Genomic DNA, 15,350 nt, shown 5'->3' with positions numbered 1-15,350 from the left:
CAGGAGGAATTCATGTCATGGAGTCTGAAACTGTCTGTCTGGGCACTTGTGCAACCGCAGACAACTCCACAGAGTTGCATCACAGGATGAAGTATTTTATTTCACTTCTGCTGCTGATGTCTATTTAAATGGTAACCGTAATTGCATAATTATATGGCTGCCCAGTAAGTCGAAACCTGAACAAAGGCTCAAATGTTGATGTGTGTTCAAAGAATTTCCCATATGTAAGATTCAAATTTTTTCCAAGAGTAAAAGAAATTGGCAAGAGACGACACGTGTCGGAGGCAGGCATTTAATTAAAAGTCATAAATCACAATGCTGACAAGTTTACGGAAATAATTTTCAAAACATTTGGACTTGGACAACAACAGAGCAGCATGCAAATGCATTTAATTAAAAGGGAATAAAATGTGTGTGCCTTTTTTTTTTGGGCAGAAGAACGAGCAGAAGTTCAAGAAATACAAACTGAAAATATACTATCAAGAAAATTCGCATCCGCATCACGTTTTTCAATTAAAAGCTCGTTGCAAGAGAGTCTTTTGGATTTGTTTGGTCTACAGAGAAACTGTCAACAAGCAGAAAACCAAACCAATAAAAAAATACACATCAAATTGGAGAAGCAAAGAGACAGAAAGTAGAGAAAAGAGCGTGAAAAATCGCGTTCGCATTCGCATTTGCGTTTGCGTTCGCGTTTATTACCGCAAAACCAACGTTGCACGTGATTTGCGTGCGATTTTTGGGTTTTGCACATTTTGGTCTGCTTCTTGTACCCAAAAACTTTGTCGAGGCAACAAACATTTGCGGCAAGAGCACGTCGAATGGACACAGCACAGATAATTGCCAATTGAATTGCGGTTAAATATTTGCGCAAATTGCTAAATTTAATACAAATTTGCGTATTTACTTATTTTTTTTTTCCTATTTGTGATATTCAAGTTCTTTATTTTTATGCAACAAAATAAATTGATTCAATTTATAAATCAATTATTTACAGTATTGCATTAAACGTAAATCATTTAGGTCATCAAATAAAAAATTGCGAGTGAAAAGTGAAAACGTTTGTAAGCAAATCCAAAAAAAATAAATAAAATAAATAACTAATCAATTTGTTATTTAATTAAAATATTTCAAATAAAGAACATTAAGACCCAAATTAAGTGACAAACTAATAATTGAACATTGAAGATTTGAGAAATTAGCTCAACACTCTTAAATGTTATTAACTTTCAATTTTAATTGTCATCATTTTATTTTAGTTGCTCTAAAATTATTGAATCATTCAATTGCCCGACAGCGTGTTGTTGTTTGTCATTATTGTGGAACATTTAGTTCGAAAATTGTGTGAATTATGAATGGCACACTTTAAATGGGAAAAAGTCGAGTGCAGATGTTTGCGTAGTCGGAATGAAGAAATCAAAACAATTCATCAAACATGCATGGCGCATATTAAAAATCAATTAAATATTTACAAAAAAGTGGCAGTGGCGAGACAAGCACTCAAAACGGACTGCCAAATGGCAACAGAGCAATAACAATAAAAACAATAAAATTGCCATTTAAGTTATGCACAACAACACAATTTGAATTATGTGAAGCGAAGAAGAAACAACTATGAGAAACAAAAAATGCGAAAAGCGAGCGAGAAATTGTAATGTAATTGAGGCAAAAAAAACAATAAATAAAAGCAAATGAAATTAAAAATTTATTATGCTCAGCTGCTGTGGCTCTCTCTCTTTGTCTCTCTGCTGCTGCTGTTGCTTGAATAAGAAGAAAACGGAAATGGATATTGCAATGGAAAACATACACACAATACAACATTCTCCACCTCGCACACACACACACATTCACGTACACAACACACCCCTAACAAACACAGCAGAGCTCGTTGAGCGCATAGGAAATGGGAACAGCAGGAGGACAATGATGCTGCTGCTTGCTGCTGTTGAAGTTTTGCATTTCCGGTATGCAAACAGCAACAACAACAACAACAACCACCACCACAACAATAACAACAGCAGCAACAACAACGATTGCAACACATAGATGAGGACACATGCTCAAGACGTAAAAATGTGTAATTGTTGTTGCCATTGATAAAGCTTAACAGTCAAGGCAAACGAAGCGAAAACGCAGCGACAGACAGACACAAACTCATTTGCATTTAACACATTCACAACAGCCACAGCAACAAGAATAAACAGTAGCTGGGTAAACTACAGTAGAAAGTCACTAAAGTCAACGCAGAAGTTCATGAGAAATTGCGTTAGAAATACGTTTAAATTCGAGAGAGCTTTAAAAAGTGTTGAATTAAAGAAGTTCATGCAAAATTTAATGCAGATGTTTTCAATTTAATTGACAAATCGGTTGTGGGCAGTAAAAAGGAACAATGACAATCGCAATATTAATAAATTGGTTTATAAATTCATTAGATGTTTTTCCGCAAAAATTATGTTTTCATGACAATAAGAAATCTTTAAAGAAAGCTAATAAATTTAGTTTCATCTCTTTTTTTACAACAAATTTCTCTGTACAGTAAAGGCAAGAAATCTTCTTCTGAACCCCGACAAGATTCCCCTTAAATTTAAAGTTAACAAATTTGTTTTCAGCTGTTTCTTAACAGCGAATTTTCTCTGTACAACTAAGAAAGAAACTGAATTGAAACACACGTTTCGCAGTCACACGCAAAACAGGCACACACTCGCATAATTCACAAGTACAATAAAAATACCTTTTTTGTATATCTGTTTTAACACTTTAATTACGCTTAATTATTTATTAAGCAGATTGCGTTGCGTTGGAATTTAATTTGAGCCTCGTCGCTCGTGCAGCTAAAGGACAAAGTCTGGCAACCAGTTGTTGCCTTACTCGCTGTCATTTGTCGCCTTTTATGTACACACTCACACACACGCACAATCTTTATTCTTGGGTGAATATACTTATATTGTGTATATATATTGAGTGTGTTTGTGTGTTTTTGTTGTGTGCCCGGGCACTTTGAAGTGCCACAGCACTTTTTGGCATACACTTTTTATTGAGGGAATGAAGCCAAAAATTGTTGCGACTCTTTTTATGATTTCCTCTTTCTTTTTTGATTTTCGCGTGCTTATTGAATTTGGTTTGGCGCGCGCTTAATTGTGCACTCAAAAAGGATGTCGAAGACGTCGACGAATCCTTTTGACGTTGATGATGCTGTGTATGTTTGTAATTTTAATTGCGAGCCAGTTAAAGTGTGCGTTTGACGCGAAAGTGTTGCCTACTTATCAGCGCACCGAGAATGAACGCACACATTGAGTCTCACACACACACACAAGCACACACACACGCTGAACGGAACGACGAAAGAAAACGTTAACACACGACGACAGGGACAACGCGCATCCGCACCGTTTGAATGCACGATTTGTACTAAAGCTCGAGTCCTCCACTCGATGATGTCGTCAGCACAACATTCGGGCCACCGTTGAAATTTATTCCTCCAGACACGCGAAGTCCTGGGAAATGGCTCTCTGTTTACAGGCGGCAAAGTGTACTAAAAATATTATACGAACAGCGCTCTCCTCTCTTTTCTGCGTTTGCCGAAACTCTCCGTTTGTCGTGGTATTCGCTGGTTATAAATCGCCGCTTGTCTCGTTGCAAGTCGCTTCAATGCTTCGCGTGTCCACATGTTGCCACTGCCAGCAACCTGTTAGACATCATCGCTAGCCACTTATGAATGAATGCATGAATGGTTAACAATAAAGCCTATATAAGGCAGGTATTAAATGCAATATAATACTAAATAATTTCTAGTTTATTTTAGAGCTGGCAATATCTGAAAACAAACTCTAAAACCCAAATCCAAATATCGCAAAATGTATTTATATTATTTTAAGACTACCCGACGAATACATTTCAAATGTCAAACATCAATAAACTATACTTGAATTATTATAAATTTAGTCTTTTAATAAATCTATTGTTTATTTAAAAAGCATATTCAATGCAAAAGGGAAATTTCAAGCAACATAAAGAGCGCAAAATATCCTCAAAGAGCGCGCAGACGCAATGCATTGAAACGGTTAAAGGACATTTTGAGTGTGACGAACAAAACGGTTAAGGACTTGCGGGCTAAAAAAGCCCAAAACAAAAAAATGTCCAAAGCAAAAATGTAAACAAATTGCAATTTAATGCAAAAAGGTGGACAAAAAAAGTGAAATACAATTTAATTGCATGATTAAACTAGGCGATAGACTAGAGAAAAGATCACACTTATTTACCACAACCAACCAAAAGTCCTTTGACTTGTTTTCGGCTGCTCAACGGCAGCTTTGTGCTCTTTCAATACGTTAATACAGCTCCTAAGGGAACCACAAATACCAACTAACGAAGCAAACCAAAGTAGCAAACCAAACCAAACAAAACCAAACCAAACCAAACCTGAACCGTACCGTAACTGATGTACGTGCAATGTCATCGGTCTCGACGATGGCAGAGACCAAGCTCCCCAACCTAACAAATGCCAACAACTTTAACCGCGAAAAAAAATAGAAGAAATAAAGCGAAAGAGCAAGTGGAACTTGGGGAAGGGGGCACAGAGCATGTGCTCCCAGTAGTAAGCAAGAAAACCCCAACAGCAACAAGAACAACAACAATCAGCAGCGGGTTAATGTTGCCAGTGCCGCTGTGGTCGCCGCAACAACGACAATAAATACGCAGCAGCAGCAACAACAACAACAGCAAGTACCACAAAAACCAGAGTACTGGGAAATGGGAAGCGAGAGCAACAGCGTCGTCGACTACTACTAACAGGCATATCAACAGCATCATGATGTAAAAACTTTTTGCATTCGAGAACCTTAACCCACCTTCAAACCAGCTCTAACCACCGCCCTTTCCTCCTCCTCCGCATTCTCCTCTCACTGGTGTTTTGTGCTCTACGTCGACCCCGTCAACAATTTTTGTTTACAAACTTTTGCTTGTTTGTGTATTGTGCGAAGAAGTTGTGGGCCAAAGGCGGCAGGTGGGCGGCGTGGCGCGGTGGCAGCAACAGCAGCTGTTGCTCAGTGTGTTTGCATTGTCCACAAAGGACTCGACACAGCTCCTCTCTCTTCTATCCACCGTCGCGTCGCGTCGCGCCAAAAGTTGCGATATTTTCTCTCTTCGTATATATAAAAAAAAATATATATATGTATACTATATATATTTATTTTTCTTTTTTTGGGTTTGTTGCCGCTTAACAGGGAAATTCCTGATGCGATTATGAGGCGTCTTGTTAAGTTGAGCCACAGACGACGCAGGTCGCCTTCTCCTGGCTGCGGCAACAACGGCTTCAAATAGATCACATGACAACCGAAGAGCATGGAATATTTGTGGTACTTGTGGTCAGGTAATGGAACTTGACTTGTGTATTTAACTACATAGCAGCAAAGTACAAAGAAGGCGACAAAAGGCGATATATTTATGCATAAATATCTGACAAAGTCGATGAAGAACAAAGCGATAGAATATTAATCACTTGAAGTGCTTAACATGAAAAGATTATTGTGACTTTGTCAAGGAATTCATTTAATAGGATTTATTTCTTATTATAGTTAAAGTTCAACTTGAACAATTTTCAGGCCTATTTTATGTAATTATTTCGAATTCGAATTCTACAAAAAATGACTAATTAATAAAGCAGAAATATTAAATTCTAATACTCCAAAAATATGACAAAATAATAATGCAACAAATTAATTGTTAATAAGAAACCCAATAAAAAGTTAGAAAATTATAATTTATTGGATATACAGAAAGAAGTAAATAAAGTAAAAAATTAGATATTTCAAATTCATTAACAGGATATACAAAAATATTCATGAAAGTAAAGGTGAAAAATTTAAATTTAAAGAAATAATAATTATTGAGAATGGTCAACTAACTAGAGTGCGAAGTTCGTCGATAAAGATAACACAGAAAGCAAACCTTTAGAAAGAGGCATATTTATAAAGAGGCTTTATTTTTAAATTGCATATTTATGCTAATATATAGTTAATGGGATATGAACCACAAAAAAAATTAATGAAGCTCGGGCGATTTTTGAGAAAGACTTGAAAAATATTAATGAAAGTGAAATCAAAAATTTCACTATTACAAAATAATTAGTATAATTAATAACTAACTAAATAGAGAGCGGCAAGTGAAAGAAAGCAAACCTTTTTAGAAAGACGCTTATGAATAAAGAGGCTTCATTTGGAATTTGCATCTTTATGTTTAGCTCTGATGTAGTCTGAAGCTTATAGATGAAGCGCAAGTTATTATGAAGCGCTGCTATTTTTCCTAAACGCCCGCAACACTTACTCTTAATAGTTACAAAGTTGACTCTGTAGGCGTACACTCACCTGCAAAGATAAAGAACAATAAAGAAAAGAAATGGAAATCAATTGGCTGTATCATAAACAGTGCTTCAAATTGATTATAAAGTCGTAGCAGCTTCTAAGTAAAGCACTTGAAAGGCGCACTCGACTACGCCAGACACAAGAGCAAGTGCACAAACACGCACACGCACAAATACACAGAAGGAGAAAGAGAGAGAAGTTGGGAAAAGGCCTCGACCACACCGAAATGCACTCTCAACCTTTCTCGTCTCCGCCCTGAACGACCCGCAATGCAATAACGCCGACAGATTACAAAGTGCACATGTGGTAAGCCATAAAGTAGTGGGTAGTACAATGCCAGCCAGCCAGCCAGCCAGCAAGCAAGCAAGCGAGGGCAGCGAACGGAAATCCATGTTGCAATAAGAGCAACAACAACAACAATAAGAGCAACTTCAGTAGCAACAGTTGCAGCAAGAGCTCTGGAGATGGGGCAAGAAACAAGACCAGGAGACGCAAACGCACCGCAGCGTCACGGAGTAACGTGGCCAAAAAGCCTCTGTCGCTGTCGCTGCCGCTGCCACGCCTTCCGCTGCCACTAAGCCTTTATTCGTTGCCGCCCCACACAGCAGCTACTTCCTGTGGCCTTTTGCCGAACTCCATTAAGTTTACGCGACCAGCAACACGAAGAACTTTACTTTTGTGGTCGCTGAGGTCGCCAGCAACTGTTGTTGTTGTTGTTCCTGTTATTGTTGTTGTTGGTCTTGCTTCCACTTTGAGTATGTCCAACTGCGCTGTGCTGTGTCTATTGATGTCTCCGATATTGCTTATGCTTGTTGCTGCTCTTGTTGTTGCTCTTGTAGTTGTTGGTGTTGTTGTCGTGTAGCTGTTGCCTTTGGCAACCATGACAATCTATCCAAAGCACTCCAAATGAACCGCAGGCATCACACACACTTCAGCCTTTGAGGCAACTTCGTCCTCGCTCTCGCTTTTGCTCTTGGTGCATTCGACCAAAAACTTTGCCCAACTGCAAAATTTGTCAACCCTCTGCCACTCCCCTTCCCCCCTCAGGTATATGAGACAGCATTTCATTATGCAAATTTAATGACGAACTGTTGTCAAGGTGTGCAAAGTGAATGGCAAACTATTGGCACAATTGCTAAACTTTTAGAAGATTGCTTCGATGTGCCAGAGAAATCAATTGAACAATGACAAAACTATTCTGAAGCACATCATATTACAATTGAAAATTTCATAAATTCAAAGATATTTTTAGTGCTAGTTTATGATATTGGTTTCACTAAGTTTAATATTTACGGGCATTTTAATGAACCAAACCGAAATGGTTATAACGCTAGCGCATAATAAAGGAACTGATAAATAAAAATAAATAAATATATTATAAGATTATTATGGAATCATATAAGAAATGAATCTATAATCTATCTAATTATCAGAAAAAGTAAAGCACAAAATGAAATAAGTGTTGATATGATATTTTTCGAAATATAAAAGGCTAACAATATATTTCATTTTGTTAAATAAATATTGACAACTTAATGGGAAATAAATATACGAAAATAATAAGTAAATCATTAGAAACTTTCAAATATTATAGAAATGTATAAAAACTTATTTGTTGGTGTTATTGTCAAGAAAGTTCAAGAAAAAATAATGTGTAGAAAATGTTTCAGACTGACCATGAAAAATCTTCTTCAGTTTTCCCAATGAAGTAAAACTTTGCAGACAACTTTGCTGGCAATTCTCTAGAAAATTTTAATGTGTATTTAATTACATCGTGGCATGTCTTTGACCTCAAATGCTTTCAAGCATTCAGTATAAAATGTATAACTTAAAAAACAAATATAAGAAATGTTATATTTGCATATGGATGCAAATAATTATAAGAAATATTATATTATTTATTTAATTCGCCAATTTATAAGCTAATCTAAGCATTGCACAAAGGAATTGCTTAATTGCAAATATTTTTGGGCGGTATAAATGTTTCTATGCTCTAGATAGCAGCTGTGTTTTAAAATTTGCCAGCATTCGTTTAAGCAATTCTTTTTTAAGTTTTCTAATTATAAGTTTTCGCTGTGTGTGTGTGTGTGCGTTTCATTCACGGAAATAGTGCATTCCCAAAGGAAATTCCTAATACAATTTCGATTAAACAAAAGCGGCACAAAGCATGTCTCTTCTTTCCACATTCCCACTACTCGAACTCGAGTGCTTGCAACATTCCTTAAAGCAACTGCCACAGTGTCTAGCGCACACATATATACTTATAGAGCAGTAGTATTGTACAATGCGACAAAAGGAAGTTCATGCAGCTTGGGGAACTCAAGCTAGACAACAGCTGCCTCCCCTCTGAACCATTTGGCATGCCAATGTGCAGCAGCAGCAACTCAAAGCTCGAGACAAACACTGCACAAGACGGGCCCATGCTAAAGGCCTTAAAAAAAAAAAGAATAGATATACTCTTAAGCGACAGGATGAACAGAGAATGTGAGAAGTGATGGAGAAACAGAGCGAGCAACGAGCAAGTGCATACAAAACAGATAAATGGTAGCAACTTTTTAACAAAACCAACAAAAAAAAAAACGAGAAATAGAAACGAAAACGAAGCCCAGTGCATTGAGTAGACAGAACAGAAGCAGTTCATGCCACATTGAGACGAGACAAAATGTAAAATTATGCGGCAGTTGCAAGCAAAAGTTTATGGTTGACCCAAGGAGAAGGTCTCTTCTTTTTTTATGTTCGGGGAGCAGACAAAGGCAGAGCCAAGTGCATACATTGTCTTTGGGGGAAAAAGAGCGGAAAAGACGAAGAGACGAGAGAGCAGGCAAATATGTTGAAGCTCTGACTGATGCTGCCCCCCCAAGGAGATGCATACACTGAGACAACAAACAGGAAGTACGCATTTCCTGCACTCGAAAGCAGCAGGGAGAGACTCGAAGTAAGGCAGAGAGAGAGAGAGAGACAGAACTCAGTGCAAATGTCGCGACAACGACGACAAACAACTTTTGACACAAAAGTGCTGAAAACTGTTTTTCTTTTGCCGGCGTTTCCCCGAGACTCTCTTTCTGTCTCGGAGTTGCCCACGTTGCCAAATTAATTGAAAATGACTAGACCTGCGAGACAGCGCAGCACAGAGAGAAAGAGATAGAGAGAGAAAAGAAGGGCTACTCCTCCTCCTCCCTCCTCCCTTTGGGCAATTGGACTCAGAGTATGTGTGTGCCTTGATCTTGACGCTGTTGCTGCTGATTGTCCCTGAACTTGGTCCCACAGCTTTGCTCGCTGCTCAGTCGCCATTTCAACACACACACACACACACACACACACACACAGAGAGAGACAGCGACAGATTGGGAAAAACAGAATTCGCCTGGTCGGCACAAATGAGTTTCGTGTCACAAGTTGACCCAGCTGAGATTAAGTGGGCGTTTAATTTGGCCAACTCTCGCTGGGGTCGCCGCCCTTAGCCCCAGAAATTGCGTTAATGTAATCCCCGCATGGCGTATGGTCTCTCTGCTTTTTTTTCCTCTCTCTCTCTCTCTCTGTCCTCCCTTTGCAGCAGTTTAGTTTTTTTCGGTTGTCGCTTGGCTGGCGACATGATAAGAGGAGAGAAGTGGAGGGGGAGCTTTGTCCTTGAGCTAAAGCAAGTCTCACAGACTTACTGACTCCTGTTTGCCTGGCTGATCTCTGCGCGGTATTTTAACTTAATCAACAGAGTAAATAACACGTCCAGCCACCCTGCGGCTGCCCCGCCTCTTCTTGGCCATCATATTTCCTCCTTTTTCTTTGGCGCGTTGTGCGTTGCTTTTTATTAAGTTGTTGAACTTGCCAAGTCTTGTAATGACCATAAATCTTTGATCTCAGTGTTTGTTGTTGGTTTTTTTTTTTTTGGGTTTTAATTTATGCAACTATCTATTAAATTAGCAAGGGATTTTCACTGCCTACCCGCCATAATTAGTCAAAAGTTAAAAAGAAAAATATAATAAACATAAATTAAAAGTATTTATGTTGTCAAATATGTTCTGTTGTCAAATTTGAGAATAACAAGTAAAAAAGCTCGACTGTGAGATACCCGCTACCCATTTTGAATAAAAGAAATGTATTTTGCGGTATTTTTCTCAAAATATACCGAATATACTGCAAAATACTAAAAATATACCAAATGGTATATGTGGTATATCGATATAGTACCGCATTACAAAAATACCATAGACGTCACAATATACCAGATTGTCAGCCAAAGCAACTAAGACCCCTAGTAAGTAGGCGTTTTTGCCCATACAAAAGTATTTATTTAATAACTTCGACTATAGTTATTACTGTATATACCAAAATTCGTAACTCTAGCTTTAAAATTACGCTTGTTATTCGATTTTTTTGATTTGCAGAGGCGGAAGGGGGCGTGGCAAAAATTTGAAACAAACTTGATCTGCGTGCAAACATAACAAATGCTGTCGAAAAAAAATTATAGCTCTATCTCTTATAGTCTCTGAAATCTAGGTGTTCATACGGACGGACGGACAGACACACAGACGGACAGACGGACAGACACACAGACGGACATGGCTATATCGTCTCGGCTGTTGACGCTGATCAAGAATATATATACTTTATAGGGTCGGAGATGCCTCGTTCTACCTGTTACATACATTTCCTGCCGGCACAAAGTTATAATACCCTTCTACCCTATGGGTAGCGGGTATAAAAACTTACAATAAGTTAAGTTGTTGCCAATGACACATTTGAACTCAATGTTTGTTTTTTTTTTATTTAAATATAATGCAAGAATTTGTTGAATTAGGAAGAAATTAGTCAATAGTGAGAGTGAAAAATATAATAAACATAGCTCGCAAATATTTACATTCTGTTGTCGTCAAACTTATGAATAAAAAACTTTTAATAATATTTTCCAATTTACATTAAATTAGACAACCAATATTACGATAAAGGATTTATGGCCATTGCCGGACTTGGCAACAGAAATTGGGCATAAGTGAAAGATATAATAAACATAAATTAAAAATATTCTTGCTCTACCTGTTTTAATAAATTTAAAATACAAAACTCTGCGATAAATAGAGGAATAAATAAAAAATGTTGAGCCTTTGCTAAGTCTTGAAATAATCATAAAACTTTGAGGTCAACGATTGTTGCTTTCTTGGCTCTTAATTTAATTCAACTGTTTATTAAATTTGGAAAAGATTTTCGGGTTTAATTGTCAAAATTTAAAAATTATTTAAGTGAATTTTTTTAACTAAAATGAGTAATGTATATATTTGAATGAATTTTATTTGAGCTCAACACTTGTCAAGTTTATGATTAGAAAAAAATATAAAAATAATGTCCACAACAAAATCGAAAATAATGGAAATATAATTCGAAATATTTAGTAAACAATTTTGAATAGTTTTACTAAAAGCAAATGCTTAAAAGTCAAATAAAATGAAATGCTAAATTATTATTTTGCATAAATGCTTTTAGAGATAAATTTATATATCAATAAATTCGCAAATATTCGCATGCAACATTTATGTTAATTTGCCTAAATAAATATGAAATGTCTGAGAGTGGTTGCAAAAAGTTGATGGCAAAATCAACGAACTGATTTTTAGAAATAGTTACAACTGTTGTTGGTTTTTATTTTTGGCCACAAAAAAAAAGAGGAAACAAACCGGAAATCGCGGAATAACCTAAATAAAAACAGCAGCAATTGAAGCAGCAACAGCAGCAGCGACAACAGAATCAAGTAAATCCCCCAAGTAGCTTAGCTTCTCCTGGCTGCCTTCCGGCTGATTGCTGGCTAAAGTCACAGCGAGCGAGAGAGCGCGCAGAGCAGAGCAATTAATGTGAAAATTTCAAAAGAAAAACGAACGAGAGAGAGAGAGAGAGTGGAGTAAAAAAAAAACATAAAAGCTGCTTCAGCGGAAAAACACAAACAGCTAAAGAAATCTGAGCGAAAAGTCCCCAGCCAACTGAAGTGATTTTCGCACTAATTAACTGCACTTAGTTGACACATACCAATCTATTCACACACACACACATACACACTAACGAACACTCACACACACAGATAGAATCGCATTCAGAACGTTGTTGGCATAATCAGCAGCAGTGCAGCATTTTAATTGGTTTCCAGCGTTGCCAATATAAAGTCCCACATGTGCAATCGGAATTTCTAGAGAAATTATAGAAAGTAAATGAAATGTGTGAGAGAGTGTCGTAGTGTGTGTCTGTGTGTGAGTGCTGATGTTGTGGGTGGCCTGCAACTTAATAATTACGTGGCGTCGTTGACAGCTTTGCTCTGAGGTTGGAGTTGATTTTTTTCCTCCTTTTTTCTTTTGTATGTTGTCGTTTGGCATCGCATGTCAAAGAAAAGTTGTTAGACTCTGACTCTCTACACAAATCGCAATTTGAATGCAAGCTAATGAGGCAAAAAATGTCAGTTGATATCGTAGATATCATATGTGCAAGGGAAAATAGAATTAGATGTAGAAATGAGAGCTTAAATTAATTCCCCTTTTGCTAATAATTTAAAGCTTGTTTAGCAGAGTGAGAGAGAACTCTCTCACTCTCACAGCACACGTCTCAATTTGGAGCAAAAACGCCATAAACATTAAGCTAAATGTTACGATCCAAATGAGACAGCAGCAGGCAGTAAGGTGAGAGGCACAGACAAGAAAAAGTTCGGGCAAAAAAATAAGATACAGGCGGCTTCTACTGAAAAATAACAAGCAAACTGAAACTGCAGCGGTAAAAGTAAACAGCAAGTGCCATAAAAATGCGATGCAGTTGCACTCCCAGATCATATGAGCATTAAAGAGAGAGAGATAGACTTAGGAGAGAAGAGGGGACAGTGCATAAAGCGCAGAAACGGGACATGGATTGGATGACTTGGCCAAAAAGGAATTGGCTTGGCCCAAGTTTTTAGCAACGAGTCAACAACTGCGGCAATACACTTACACACACACACACACACACACACACAACCATAAAGGAACAGTCGGATTGACATGGGAAAAGGAGTGGAGGGAGGAGAGGAAAGGCAAGGTAAGCTGGCAAGCAAACGAAACCAATTGAAGAAATGTTGCTGACACCGAACGAAACGAAACGAAACTCAACTACAACACAGAAGACGACAGCGACGAAATTAGTTAGCACTCGAGAGCTGCTTTTGGCCCAGGTCCAGCGGGATGCACAAACATACACACACACAAATACACTTGCATAAGCTGGCAAACATATACACATGCACACAACAGGATGCGAAGAGACATGGAAGGTTGCTAGATTACAACACCTGCGGGTAAAAGTCGAGACAAGGCAAGTCGAGTCGAGTCGAGCTGCTGCTGCTGTTGTTGTCATCGTCCTCGTTTTCTCGCTGAGCTGCAGCAGCAGCAGCAATTAAATAGCTTCGAGCACACTGAACTCAATTGCAGCAATTTCAATAACTGTTAAGAACACTCAAAGGTACAAGCTTTGGACAAGCAGCAGAGAACAAGACTGCCATTCAGTTGATAATCTGTCACCAATTCAAACCTTCCCCCACTAACAATTCTGTTCTACTTGCAACACTTGACCAACATGTTTTTCTTTTTTTTCTTTGGCTGCACTTACCTATTATTCTTTTTTTTTGTATATTTTATTGATTGCTTGCACTGTTTCTTTGGCCGAAATGTTGAACACGAAGAATAAAAAAAAAAAAGAAAATGAAACTAAATAAATTACTTTGAATTTGCACTATTGCGAATTTTGTATTTATGCTTAGATCGTGACGCAAAACGGCCGAAAAGTTAACACATTAAGAATTTTGCCACTAATATGCCGAAATTGAACTTTTATAAAATTATATGTACGCTACACAATCTGATTTTTATAAACAGTACACAAACATAAAAATAAATCTCCACTTCAATTGAGACATTTTTCACAGAGTGCTGAGATTCCCCAGTCTCAATAACTAGCCCCAGCTTCAATCTGACATCATTTTATTTCTCTGAAATTCCTAGAAAAATTTTCTTTATCAAATTTGGCAGCAATTAATCGCAAAAAACTTGTGAAAATTTCAACCGCAAAAGAGGCCTCGTCTAATGTTGAAAGACACAGGCACATTATGTGTCTGAGGTTTTGCCTGTATCCAGCATCTTTTGCGCTATTAAGATGTTTTTAAAACTAACTGGCAAAAGTTGAATTATAAGCCAACATCGTTTGTCGCCGCCGCCTATGCAAACAGATTGAGTCGTCTCCGCTCCCTTTTCACCATCCCTTAGCGCCACAGAATGCCGCTGCAAACTTTCAAGAGTTTTGAGCCTCTGTGCGCCACCAAAAATGGCGGCACTTAAGATGCTTAGCGCCATGGCAAGCGAAAATAATGACGCTCATAAAAACTAACTAAACAGAAAAATAAAGCAAACAGCATATCAAAAGACGACGACACGACGTGAAATACAGTTATACTCGATGTAGTCGTAGAAAGCTGTAGAGAACGCTTTGCCACGAATGGGGGTAAATGATGGTTGCCTGTTGGCTGAATTCGAATACCCTGTAAACCATAAAAGAAGGCAGTACTACCAAGGTAACTATTACAAGTATAGACAAATAATTTATATAATTAATAATTTTATATAAATTAAATGATTAATGAATAAAACACAATACTAATGAGATTAAAAGTATCTACAAGATTAAATGTAATTTAAGAAAGGTTTGTTTAGAATTTGAAATCAAAAAAATACCTAATCTTCTTAAAACAATTTATTGACTTTTGTAAAACATTAATTGCATTTGTGAAAACTTATTTTCATATCGAAAATATTATGTTTTCACATAATTTAAGCAAGAAACGTTATAAATATTTATAGCATTTATTACTGAAAATAATATAACAAAAAGTTGTCATTGATTCCATTTGTGAAAATTTCATTTAATTCAGTTTTATTTTTCTATAATTATTTATTTTTAATTTTATAACTTTTACTTTCAGTTCAGAAAATATATTTATAA

General features: G+C 37.2%; 1 protein-coding gene across 2 annotated transcripts in view; it reads right to left on the bottom strand.

Moving 5' to 3' along the window:
• The window catches only part of LOC117565982 (CUGBP Elav-like family member 2), a 141,299-nt gene extending 127,096 nt beyond the window's left edge, over positions 1 to 14,203 (bottom strand). For both annotated transcript variants that reach the window (XR_007954648.1, XM_034245387.2), the window contains exon 1: positions 13,965 to 14,203. The gene's annotated coding sequence lies outside the window, so the exon portion shown is untranslated. The remainder of the gene's footprint in view (positions 1 to 13,964) is intronic.
• Between the last annotated feature and the right edge of the window lie 1,147 nt (positions 14,204 to 15,350).

This window comes from Drosophila albomicans, chromosome 2L (assembly GCF_009650485.2).
Source record: "Drosophila albomicans strain 15112-1751.03 chromosome 2L, ASM965048v2, whole genome shotgun sequence".
Classification (NCBI taxonomy): domain Eukaryota; kingdom Metazoa; phylum Arthropoda; class Insecta; order Diptera; family Drosophilidae; genus Drosophila; species Drosophila albomicans.
Note: the sequence above shows the minus strand (reverse complement) of the source record. Positions and strands in the feature narration are given on the sequence as shown.